The sequence below is a fragment of the Gnatocerus cornutus genome, unplaced genomic scaffold (genome assembly GCF_029298725.1).
Source record: "Gnatocerus cornutus isolate USDA-ARS CGAHR unplaced genomic scaffold, icGnaCorn1.1 ctg00000256.1, whole genome shotgun sequence".
NCBI lineage: Eukaryota > Metazoa > Arthropoda > Insecta > Coleoptera > Tenebrionidae > Gnatocerus > Gnatocerus cornutus.
The window spans coordinates 1-12,500 of record NW_028275575.1 but is presented as its reverse complement, the minus strand read 5'-3'; the positions used below and the strand labels follow the sequence as shown (position 1 = coordinate 12,500).

Sequence of the window (12,500 nt, the reverse complement as noted above, 5' to 3'; positions counted from 1 at the left end):
TTTTTAAATGACGACATGTTGAAGAAATAGGACGTGCTACGCCGAAAGACCAGCCAACAACTACAACAAGTAGTAGTTGGTCGCTTTCGCGTCTTAAGATGTCGCGCAAATTTACTCGCTGCACGAGAAACGCACACAAACACACGATTCTACGACACACCACGCAAGAACATGTGCCGACGTAAACACTTTCGTATTTATGATTCGCAAGGTGGACGTCGACGGACTTTGTAAAAAAAAATACAAAGCATACCCGTCCCGTCCTTTTTGACGAAAAAACACGCTCGAGTAAACGTCTCGGCACACGTTCGAGGCGTGCGTCGTTATTATCGTGACGTAAGTGACGATCACGTACATTAATGAGTACCTATTCGACGCGTCGCAACACATCCAACACGCTCCGACGTTTTCGTCCGAAAACGAAAAACCGAGCAGTCTTTGAAATTGACACGACCCTCAGCCAGGAGTGGTCCGGGAACATTATATCCGAGGACCGCAATGTGCGTTCGAAATGTCGATGTTCATGTGTCCTGCAGTTCACAAGTTGACGCGCAATTAGCTGCGTTCTTCATCGACCCACGAGCCAAGTGATCCACCGTTCAGGGTAATCTTTTTAAAATTTAAACGCTCGTTCCACAAGAACCCCGATCATGCCGATCGTCCAGCTGTCTATACACGTCTTGCAAAAATTTTTGCGTACGTGCGTACATCCGAAACGAAAATGATCTTCGTGGTTCCGAAACGTGCCACGTCTAAAATTTCGGTGTTGTGGTATGGATATTTATGATTCTCGCTCTTAATTGTCTTTCGTCCGTACTTTCTCGTCTGAAAGGGAACGCGATCGTCGGTCTCAGTTTTACGCGTACGAAAAAATTAAAAAAAATATTAACCCAAACACAAATTTGTATCCGCGCACCGAAAAGAAGCACTTTTCTTTTTCACGCGGTCTCCGCTTTTACACGCAAAGTACGAGCATGTATGTGTGAAGATGGACATGTTCGATACGATTTTAATTAGGAATTTGCCAATTTCCTTTTTCTCAGCAATAATTTTAATAAATAATGCTGCTTTCTCTCATAAACTACATTTTCGGTAGTTTTCCTTTATTGTGTCTTTCATTTAGTGTGCGTGTGTGTGTGTCAAGCACTTAAAAAGTGTGACGAAGAGACGGTTTTTGATCGATCGGAATGAACACATCATTACATCATCGTACTCGTTATGAAAAAGCGAATTAGTATCCGCCGTAAGCGAAAGAGATTTTCGCGGGCGGGTCTTTGTGTTCGTGTTTCAATTTTCTTTCTATATTTTTTCGTCGCCAAACCGAAGACAGATCGTGAATTTTGACGAAAAAATTTATAGACGTGCCAGACTGAGCGTCTAACATTAAATCCTCAAGTTTACCGTTCTATATCGTGACTTAATGACGATTGACGGTGTATATAATTTTGAAATGGTGCCAGTCGTACGCTCCGTAAAGAGAATTTTTACCGTTTCTAACGAAATCCACTTTACCACATCTACCAAAAACATTAAAAAAGCAAGGTGTGATGTGTGTGCGATCGCTCGTTTAACGGCGCTTTCAAAAAACTCTTTGAAGCGTCTAACGACGAACATCATTCACGCGAATCGTAGAATCGGGAGCGTTTCTCGCCGGTCCCGTAGCCGGGCGTAAATCATTTAAAACCCACGGTGTCGTAACCTAATTCGACACCAGCGATTTTCTTCTTTCTCGACTACTCTGCTACATCCTCTCCGTGTGTCCGAAAAAAGAGGACTTCTAACGTCTTTCGACTTTCGCGGTGGAGTTCACAACTTTCCGCGATCCGTCGAAAAACCGAAAGCGTCCCTCCTTCTTTCCATCATTGGAAAAGATCGAGAGATAGTACAAAAAAAATCAAAAAATCTAGGTACCCGAAGAAAACAGCCGTATGCCCGAGCGAATTCGGTTTTTCTCGTTCAAAAAAGGTGAAAAACTCGATCGCAAGGACCGGCGCTGCGGGCCAGCGTAACGCTATTGTTTTTCCGAATATGTACGATTCGTAGTTCAAAACGTCGTACACACGGTGTTTCAAAAAGAAACAAGCAACGGCACGACAAAAGATCGTGCCGTCGACTCCATGTCATCGACGACGGTGTTGTAAAAACATAAAGTGTACATCGACACGATCAAATGAAAATGCATAATAATAAATTATACATATGTCAAAATTCGTGTGTACGAGGACACGTTAATGATCCTTCCGCAGGTTCACCTACGGAAACCTTGTTACGACTTTTACTTCCTCTAAATGATCAAGTTTGGTCATCTTCCCAGCGACATCGACGACGTCGAAACGCCATCGCGTACCGGTCCGAAGACCTCACTAAATCATTCAATCGGTAGTAGCGACGGGCGGTGTGTACAAAGGGCAGGGACGTAATCAACGCGAGCTTATGACTCACGCTTACTGGGAATTCCTCGTTCATGGGGAACAATTGCAAGCCCCAATCCCTAGCACGAAGGAGGTTCAGCGGGTTACCCGGACCGCTCGGTCAGGGAGGACACGCTGATTCCTTCAGTGTAGCGCGCGTGCGGCCCAGAACATCTAAGGGCATCACAGACCTGTTATTGCTCAATCTCGTGCGGCTAGAAGCCGCCTGTCCCTCTAAGAAGAATTGTTTGTACGCCGACAGTAAAAACCGCGCACGACCACCGGGCGAACCCAGGATCGACGGGCCTTTGGGATGTCGAAATACGCCTATTTAGCAGGCTAGAGTCTCGTTCGTTATCGGAATTAACCAGACAAATCGCTCCACCAACTAAGAACGGCCATGCACCACCACCCACCGAATCAAGAAAGAGCTCTCAATCTGTCAATCCTTCCGGTGTCCGGGCCTGGTGAGGTTTCCCGTGTTGAGTCAAATTAAGCCGCAGGCTCCACTCCTGGTGGTGCCCTTCCGTCAATTCCTTTAAGTTTCAGCTTTGCAACCATACTTCCCCCGGAACCCAAAAGCTTTGGTTTCCCGGAAGCTGCCCGCCGAGTCATCGGAAGAACGTCGGCGGATCGCTAGCTGGCATCGTTTATGGTTAGAACTAGGGCGGTATCTGATCGCCTTCGAACCTCTAACTTTCGTTCTTGATCAATGAAAGCGTTTTTGGCAAATGCTTTCGCTTCTGTCCGTCTCTGCGACGATCCAAGAATTTCACCTCTAACGTCGCAATACGAATGCCCCCATCCGTTCCTATTAATCATTACCTCGGGGTTCCGAAAACCAACAAAATAGAACCGAGGTCCTATTCCATTATTCCATGCACACAGTATTCAGGCGAAGTTTTAGCCTGCTTTAAGCACTCTAATTTGTTCAAAGTAAACGTGCCGGCCCACCTCGACACTCAATGAAGAGCACCGCGGCGGGATTGAGTTGGGCCGCCCTCTCGAGCTAAGCCCACCGGCAGGACGTCCCGCGGCACGCCAGTTGACACCGCGAACGATGAACCGGCGGCGCGGGACACAGATTCGACTACGAGCTTTTTAACCGCAACAACTTTAATATACGCTATTGGAGCTGGAATTACCGCGGCTGCTGGCACCAGACTTGCCCTCCAATTGATCCTCGTTAAAGGGTTTAGAGTGTACTCATTCCGATTACGGGGCCTCGGATGAGTCCCGTATCGTTATTTTTCGTCACTACCTCCCCGTGCCGGGAGTGGGTAATTTGCGCGCCTGCTGCCTTCCTTGGATGTGGTAGCCGTTTCTCAGGCTCCCTCTCCGGAATCGAACCCTGATTCCCCGTTACCCGTTACAACCATGGTAGGCGCAGAACCTACCATCGACAGTTGATAAGGCAGACATTTGAAAGATGCGTCGCCGGTGCGAGACCGTGCGATCAGCGTAAAGTTATTCAGAGTCACCAAGTTGTACGATGACGGAGACCGCCACCGATTGGTTTTGATCTAATAAAAGCGCTCCTTCCGTTTCCGGTTGGAGCTCTGTTTGCATGTATTAGCTCTAGAATTACCACAGTTATCCAAGTAAATGTGGGTACGATCTAAGGAACCATAACTGATTTAATGAGCCTTTCGCGGTTTCACCTTAATTTGGCTTGTACTGAGACATGCATGGCTTAATCTTTGAGACAAGCATATGACTACTGGCAGGATCAACCAGGGAACTGCGTTCTTGTTTTAAAATAAGAGAGTTTTAGTCTTTCTTTCCTTCTAGTCATATAAGCTACAATAATCGTAGAATTTCGGAAAGACACCTGCTGCTCTTATAAAAAACTGAACACTTTCCTATTATTGTTTTGAAGAAAGTGTGCGTGTCTGCGAAACGAAAACCTCGTAAGAAGAGACGTAACGCCACGCGATCTTTCTGGATGGAAAATTTTTCGACATTTTTCTCACATCATCCTTGATTGAATCTCCTGCAACAATTTTATTCTTATTCATCCGTTCTAAGTTGTCGTCGTCGTCGAAATAAATAATTTGTACACACTTCGGGGTACACGTTTGTCAAAATTCATGAAATGCAACGTAACATTTTTACTTTAATAAATTTTTACAGTGCATTCAGATCGACTAAACGAACAACGACGGATGAATTGATTTATGGATTTTTATTTGTTGCGACTCATCGGAGGAGAGAGTGAAGAAAAAATAATCCAATATCATGGTTACGGAATAATTTTCTATGACTTTTTCATCCTTGTTTGAATCTTGCAACAATTAATTTTATTCATCCGTTCTAAGTTGTCGTCGTCGTCGAAATAAATAATTTGTACACATTTCGGTACACGTTTGTCAAAATTCATGAAATGCAACGTAACATTTTACTTTAATAAATTTTTACAGTGCATTCAGATCGACTAAACGAACAACGACGGATGGATTACTTATTTTTGTTGCGACTCATCGGACGAAAAGTAGAAACATAATCCTCCATTGTAATATAGTTTTTACGGAAAATTTTTCTTTTATTTTATATCCTTGATTGAATGCTGCATTTTATCCGTCTTTTTTTCGTCAAAAACAGAGATCAATGCGATTCATCGGACGAAGAAATAATTTCCCAGTTCAAAATTTAGAGATTTTTGGGCACATCGACTTGAAATTTTATCGTAAAGAAAAAATATCGTCGTCGACAAGCAAAAGTTCAAACATTCTCCATACTCTTCGCTAGATTGAAAGCGACGGTTTATTGTGAGATTTCTCTTTAGAAATATTCACACGTTACGAGTTTATGAAATTTTATTTATTTCAAAATTCTCGCTCGGACTTTAGTGAGTTGACGCATTTGTTAATTTTTGGTCGTTCTGACACGAACACATAAAATCTTTGATTGCATTTGGACCGCTAACATAGAAACGCTCGCCGCATCCGCAATCTCGCTGTGCATGGTCAATGGCAAGATTTGTCATCCCTCAAACGATGGTGGGTCCACAGGGTACACATTCCGGCCATCGTCCCAACTACGGGTAAGTCGCGGTGTACGAGAGGTAACAAGATAATCGGACGCACATAAAATCACATTTCGATCGTACGCTTTTGTCCGCTGCTACATACCACCACTACTATCCCTATATATGCCAGCGCGGCAGCGTTCAGCTCTGAATCACTCGATGCGCGAAACGGTCGAAATCCCATAGCGCGCCGGCCGCTCGCTATGGGCGAGGGGTCGGGTAAATCGGTCTGATCGCTCGGTGCAAAAGTCCGTTTGGGTACTTAGAGACGGAATTTTAAAATTCTGATTTCGCAGATCAATTTCAAGGGTCATTAGGACTCGAATGCCGTTAACGGTGTTTTGAAAAAAATATTTTTTACGTTTTTACGGCATTTCGACCGAACACCTCAGTTCCGACTTCGGACTTAGAATAATTTTCATCAAAATTTCGAACGCCTCAGTTTCCAGAGGGTTTTAGATCCCGTTTAGTTAGGGGTTTGAAATTATCACAGCCACCCTTGTTTGGTGTTAGTTCGACCGTAACTTTTGTTCGTTTGCATTTAATTTCGATTTTTCTCGGACTTTTGGTCAATGTAAATTTATCAACCGCTACACTTCCGACTTCGGACTTAGACGAATGAGCGCCGAACGCTACAGTTTCGACTTCGGACTTAGAAAAATTTCGCTCGACCGCCACAGTTTCGAATTGGACTTAGAAAAATTTCGGTCGAACGCCTCAGTTTCGAATCGGACTTAGAAAAATTTTGGTCGACCGCTACAGTTTCGACTTCGGACTTAGAAAAATTTCGTTCGAACGCTACAGTTTCGACTTCGGACTTAGAAAAATTTCGCTCGACCGCCACAGTTCCAACATGAGACTTAGAAAAATTTTCATCAAAAATTCGATCACCTCAGTTTCGACTACGGACTTAGAAAAATTTCGGTCAACCGCCACAGTTCCTACTTCGGTCTTAGAAAAATTTTGATGAAAATTTTGAACGCCTCAGTTTCCAGAGGGTTTTAGATCCCGTTTAATTAGAAGCTTGAAATTATAAAATCTACCTTCTATCGATGTTAGTTCGACCCAAACATTTGTTCGTTTGCATTTAATTTCGATTTTTCTCGTACTTTTGGTCAATGTAAATTTGTCAACCGCTACACTTCCGACTTCGGACTTAGACGAATGAGCGCCGAACGCTACAGTTTCGACTTCGGACTTAGAAAAATTTCGTTCGAACGCTACAGTTTCGACTTCGGACTTGGAAAAATTTCGCTCGACCGCCACAGTTCCAACATGAGACTTAGAAAAATTTTTATCAAAAATTCGAACACCTCAGTTTCGACTACGGACTTAGAAAAATTTCGCTCGACCGCCACAGTTCCTATTTCGGACTTAGAAAAATTTTCATCAAAATTTCGAACGCCTCAGTTTCCAGAGGGTTTTAGATCCCGTTTAATTAGGAGCTTGAAATTATAAAATCTACCTTCTATCGATGCTAGTTCGACCCAAACATTTGTTCGTTTGGATTTAATTTCGATTTTTCTCGGACTTTTGGTCAATGTAAATTTGTCAACCGCTACACTTCCGAGTTCGGACTTAGACGAATGAGCGCCGAACGCTACAGTTTCGACTTCGGACTTAGAAAAATTTTGTTCGAACGCTACAGTTTCGAATCGGACTTAGAAAAATTTTGGTCGACCGCTACAGTTTCGACTTCGGACTTAGAAAAATTTTGTTCGAACGCTACAGTTTCGACTTCGGACTTGGAAAAATTTCGATCGAACGCCACAGTTCCGACTTTTTTTCGAAACTGTAGCGTTCAGTCAAATTGCCGTAAAAACGTAAAAAACTTTTTTTACAAAACATGGTCGACAGCATTCGAGTCCTAATAATCCTTGAAATTGATCTGCGAAATCAGAATTTTAAAATTCCGTCTCTAAGTACCCAAACGGACTTTTGCACCGAGCGATCAGACCGTTTTACTCTACCCCTCGCCCATAGCGAGCGGCCGGCGCACTATGGGATTTCGATCGTTTCACGCATCGAGCGATTCAGAGCTGATCGCTGCCGCGGCGGCATATATAGGGAGTACTGATGGTAAGTGGCAGCGATGACGGACAAGTACGCACGATGAATGGATTGACATGAAATCAAATGTGCGCGTCCGTACGATCTGTTACCTCTCGTACATCGCGACCCCGTTTAATGATATTATGCTAAATTAAAAATAAAAATACATCGATGAAATAAAAAGTGGTAAATCTCTAGAAAGACAATATACCGCTGTGAATAAAAATTTCTCGATGAATAGCGAAATGTGAATTAGTCCGCCTGTAACGTGCATTTTGCGAACGAATTAGCTAATTCACCGCTAGTTAAAAAACGTGACCACCCAGTGCTCTTATCCAAAGTCGTCTGCAAATGAGATGAAATTAATAATCTTGACTCTAATGCAGACGACAAATTGAATTGAATAATTTACTTGAATAATGTGACGGATCTATAAAATAAAACACAAAGCCCGAAACACCAAGCAGTAAAAATCTCGATTATTGTTCCGCCCGTTGAAAAACAAAAGATCCGTCACATGGTAAGCAGAACTGGTGAAAATTGTGAAAGACTTGTTTCTCCTCCGATAACAAGCTTGAATTAAATATGATCAAGTGAATGATATTGGAAACCAAAGAACGAAACTGAGGAGAAGCAAATGTTCAGTAATATATTATGAATAATTATAATATTAATATAAATAATAATATTATATTAAAAATGGGAATTGTATGTGGTTGATGGAAAAAGTTTTTTTTTCTGTTGACCGCTACAGTTCCCAATTTGGACTTAAAAAAAAAAAAAAAAAAAAAAAAAAAAAAAAAAAAAAAAAATGTGTATACGGAAGGTAAAAAGCAAAAAATAAAATATTTTATTATTTTTTTTACGGGTCCCTACCGCTACAGTTCCCACTGAATGTGTCCTTTTCGCGCTAAGTCCATGCAGTCGCTACAGTTCCGAAACTGGACTTGTAAAAATTTCGACATTTTTGAACGCATCAGTTCCGAACGAGGTTTCAAAACTGTAGCGTTCGGTGTAAACGCATCAGTTCCGAATGAGTTTTCGCAACTGTGGCGTTTCATTTTTGTGCTTTCATGGTTGCATAAACAATCGCCAGTGTGAACGCTTCAGTTCCGAATGAGTTTTCGAAACTGTAGCGTTTCATATTTCTGCTTTCATGGTTGCATAAGCAATCGCCAGTGTGAACGCTTCAGTTCCGAATAGATTTTCGAAACTGTAGCGTTCAATGTGAACGCTTCAGTTCCGACTTTGGACTTAGAATAATTTTCATCAAAATTCGAACGCCACAGTTTCGAAAGGGTTTTAGATCCCGTTTAGTTAGGGACTTAAAATTATGACATCCACTTTCGATTAATGTTAGTTCGGTCCGAACTTTTGTTCATTTCCATTTAATTTCAATTTTTCTCGGACTTTTGGTCTTTGTTAATTTTGTCCTTTCGAAACTGTAACGTTCAAAGTGAACGCCTCAGTTCCGAATAGATTCTCGAAACTGTAGCGTTCAATGTGAACGCTTCAGTTCCGAATAGATTCTCGAAACTGTAGCGTTCAATGTGAACGCTTCAGTTCCGAATAGATTCTCGAAACTGTAGCGTTCAATATGAACGCTTCAGTTCCGAATAGATTCTCGAAACTGTAGCGTTCAATGTGAACGCTTCAGTTCCGACTTTGGACTTGGAATAATTTTCATCAAAATTCGAACGCCACAGTTTCGAAAGGGTTTTAGATCCCGTTTAGTTAGGGACTTAAAATTATGACATCCACTTTCGATTAATGTTAGTTCGGTCCGAACTTTTGTTCGTTTTCATTTAATTTCGATTTTTCTCGGACATTTAGACTATGCGAATTTTAGATTTTTCAAGCTGTAGCGTTTGGCGAGAACGCCGCAGTTACGGACAGGTTTTGTGTCAGACTTTCAATAATCTGAAAAAACTCCGAAAAAAGAAAATAATTAGTGTTTTCATGGTTGCATAACAATTTAAAATTCATGCACAAAAATAATCCATCTATATTTCCGTTATTCAAGAATGCAAAGGAAAGACGAAAGTTCGGCAACAATTAGTTTCCGCGGTTGCATAACCATTCAAACGTTATGCTTAAACACAATCCATTTACGATATATAATAAAAATAAAGCTTTATTATCAACTTTGAAGTCCATTCTATTGCTGATCTTTAGACCTATAGATTAGGTCAAGATGTCAAATGTCAAAAAACAACTACAGGTTCCTGTATTTGTAGCAATGCTGGCGCCATCTGTAGAACAGTTACCTAAACTTGAAAGTCAAAAAAATTACAGCTTTCTGTAACTATTAATGTTGGTATCGCCACCTGTTAGTCGAAAACATAATTTAGTGGCGCCATCTATATGACAGGTCTGGAACTTCAGAAATGTCAAAAATTACAAGATTCTGGGTTAATTTACGTATTTTTCTTGAATTTTAAGCATAATTTGACCTGACCTGACCCTAAAATGGCGCCATCTATGTGTCAGGTCTGGAACTTCAGAAATGTCAAAAATTACTGTTTTTTCCTTTATTTTACATATTGTTTTTGAATTTTGGCGCCTATTTTAACTCAAAAATGGCGCCATCTATATGACAGGTCTGGAACTTCAGAAATGTCAAAAATTACAAGATTCTGGGTTAATTTACGTATTTTTCTTGAATTTTAAGCATAATTTGACCTGACCTGACCCTAAAATGGCGTCATCTATGTGTCAGGTCTGGAACTTCAGAAATGTCAAAAATTACTGTTTTTTCCTTTATTTTACATATTGTTTTTGAATTTTGGCGCCTATTTTAACTCAAAAATGGCGCCATCTATATGACAGGTCTGGAACTTCAGAAATGTCAAAAATTACAAGATTCTGGGTTAATTTACGTATTTTTCTTGAATTTTAAGCATAATTTGACCTGACCTGACCCTAAAATGGCGTCATCTATGTGTCAGGTCTGGAACTTCAGAAATGTCAAAAATTACAAGATTCTGGGTTAATTTACGTATTTTTCTTGAATTTTAAGCATAATTTGACCTAACTGACCCTAAAATGGCGCCATCTATGTGTCAGGTCTGGAACTTCATAAATGTCAAAAATTACAAGATTCTGGGTTAATTTACGTATTTTTCTTGAATTTTAAGCATAATTTGACCTGACCTGACCCTAAAATGGCGTCATCTATGTGTCAGGTTTGGAACTTCAGAAATGTCAAAAATTACTGTTTTTTCCTTTATTTTACATATTGTTTTTGAATTTTGGCACCTATTTTAACTCAAAAATGGCGCCATCTATATGACAGGTCTGGAACTTCAGAAATGTCAAAAATTACAAGATTCTGGGTTAATTTACGTATTTTTCTTGAATTTTAAGCATAATTTGACCTGACCTGACCCTAAAATGGCGTCATCTATGTGTCAGGTTTGGAACTTCAGAAATGTCAAAAATTACTGTTTTTTCCTTTATTTTACATATTGTTTTTGAATTTTGGCGCCTATTTTAACTCAAAAATGGCGCCATCTATATGACAGGTCTGGAACTTCAGAAATGTCAAAAATTACAAGATTCTGGGTTAATTTACGTATTTTTCTTGAATTTTAAGCATAATTTGACCTGACCTGACCCTAAAATGGCGTCATCTATGTGTCAGGTCTGGAACTTCAGAAATGTCAAAAATTACTGGTTTTTACTTTATTTACATATTTTTTTGAAATTTGGCGCCCATTTTGACCCTAAAGTGGCGCCATCTATGTGTCAGGTCTGGAACTTCAGAAATGTCAAAAATTACTGTTTTTTCCTTTATTTTACATATTGTTTTTGAATTTTGGCGCCTATTTTGACTCAAAAATGGCGCCATCTATATGACAGGTCTGGAACTTCAGAAATGTCAAAAATTACAAGATTCTGGGTTAATTTACGTATTTTTCTTGAATTTTAAGCATAATTTGACCTGACCTGACCCTAAAATGGCGCCATCTATATGACAGGTCTGGAACTTCAGAAATGTCAAAAATTACAAGATTCTGGGTTAATTTACGTATTTTTCTTGAATTTTAAGCATAATTTGACCTGACCTGACCCTAAAATGGCGTCATCTATATGACAGGTCTGGAACTTCATAAATGTCAAAAATTACAAGATTCTGGGTTAATTTACGTATTTTTCTTGAATTTTAAGCATAATTTGACCTAACTGACCCTAAAATGGCGCCATCTATGTGTCAGGTCTGGAACTTCAGAAATGTCAAAAATTACAAGATTGTGGGTTAATTTACGTATATTTCTTGAATTTTAAGCATAATTTGACCTAACTGACCCTAAAATGGCGCCATCTATGTGTCAGGTCTGGAACTTCAGAAATGTCAAAAATTACAAGATTCTGGGTTAATTTACGTATTTTTCTTGAATTTTAAGCATAATTTGACCTGACCTGACCCTAAAATGGCGTCATCTATATGACAGGTCTGGAACTTCATAAATGTCAAAAATTACAAGATTCTGGGTTAATTTACGTATTTTTCTTGAATTTTAAGCATAATTTGACCTGACCTGACCCTAAAATGGCGCCATCTATGTGTCAGGTCTGGAACTTCATAAATGTCAAAAATTACAAGATTCTGGGTTAATTTACGTATTTTTCTTGAATTTTAAGCATAATTTGACCTAACTGACCCTAAAATGGCGCCATCTATGTGTCAGGTCTGGAACTTCAGAAATGTCAAAAATTACAAGATTCTGGGTTAATTTACGTATTTTTCTTGAATTTTAAGCATAATTTGACCTGACCTGACCCTAAAATGGCGTCATCTATATGACAGGTCTGGAACTTCATAAATGTCAAAAATTACAAGATTCTGGGTTAATTTACGTATTTTTCTTGAATTTTAAGCATAATTTGACCTGACCTGACCCTAAAATGGCGCCATCCATGTGTCAGGTCAGGTCAGGTCAGGTCAGGTCAGGTCAGTTAATTTGACCTGACCTGACCCTAAAATGGCGTCATCTATGTGTCAGGTC

General features: G+C 40.1%; 2 non-coding genes across 2 annotated transcripts; both read right to left on the bottom strand.

The window, feature by feature from the left end:
• Nucleotides 1-450: 450 nt before the first annotated feature.
• LOC148165657 (5.8S ribosomal RNA) lies at nucleotides 451-607 on the bottom strand. Its single transcript, XR_015771278.1, has one exon. It is a non-coding gene; the product is annotated as a 5.8S ribosomal RNA (ribosomal RNA).
• A 1,622-nt stretch (nucleotides 608-2,229) lies between these two features.
• On the bottom strand, nucleotides 2,230-4,151 carry LOC148165656 (small subunit ribosomal RNA). Its single transcript, XR_015771283.1, has one exon. It is a non-coding gene; the product is annotated as a small subunit ribosomal RNA (ribosomal RNA).
• Nucleotides 4,152-12,500: the final 8,349 nt, after the last annotated feature.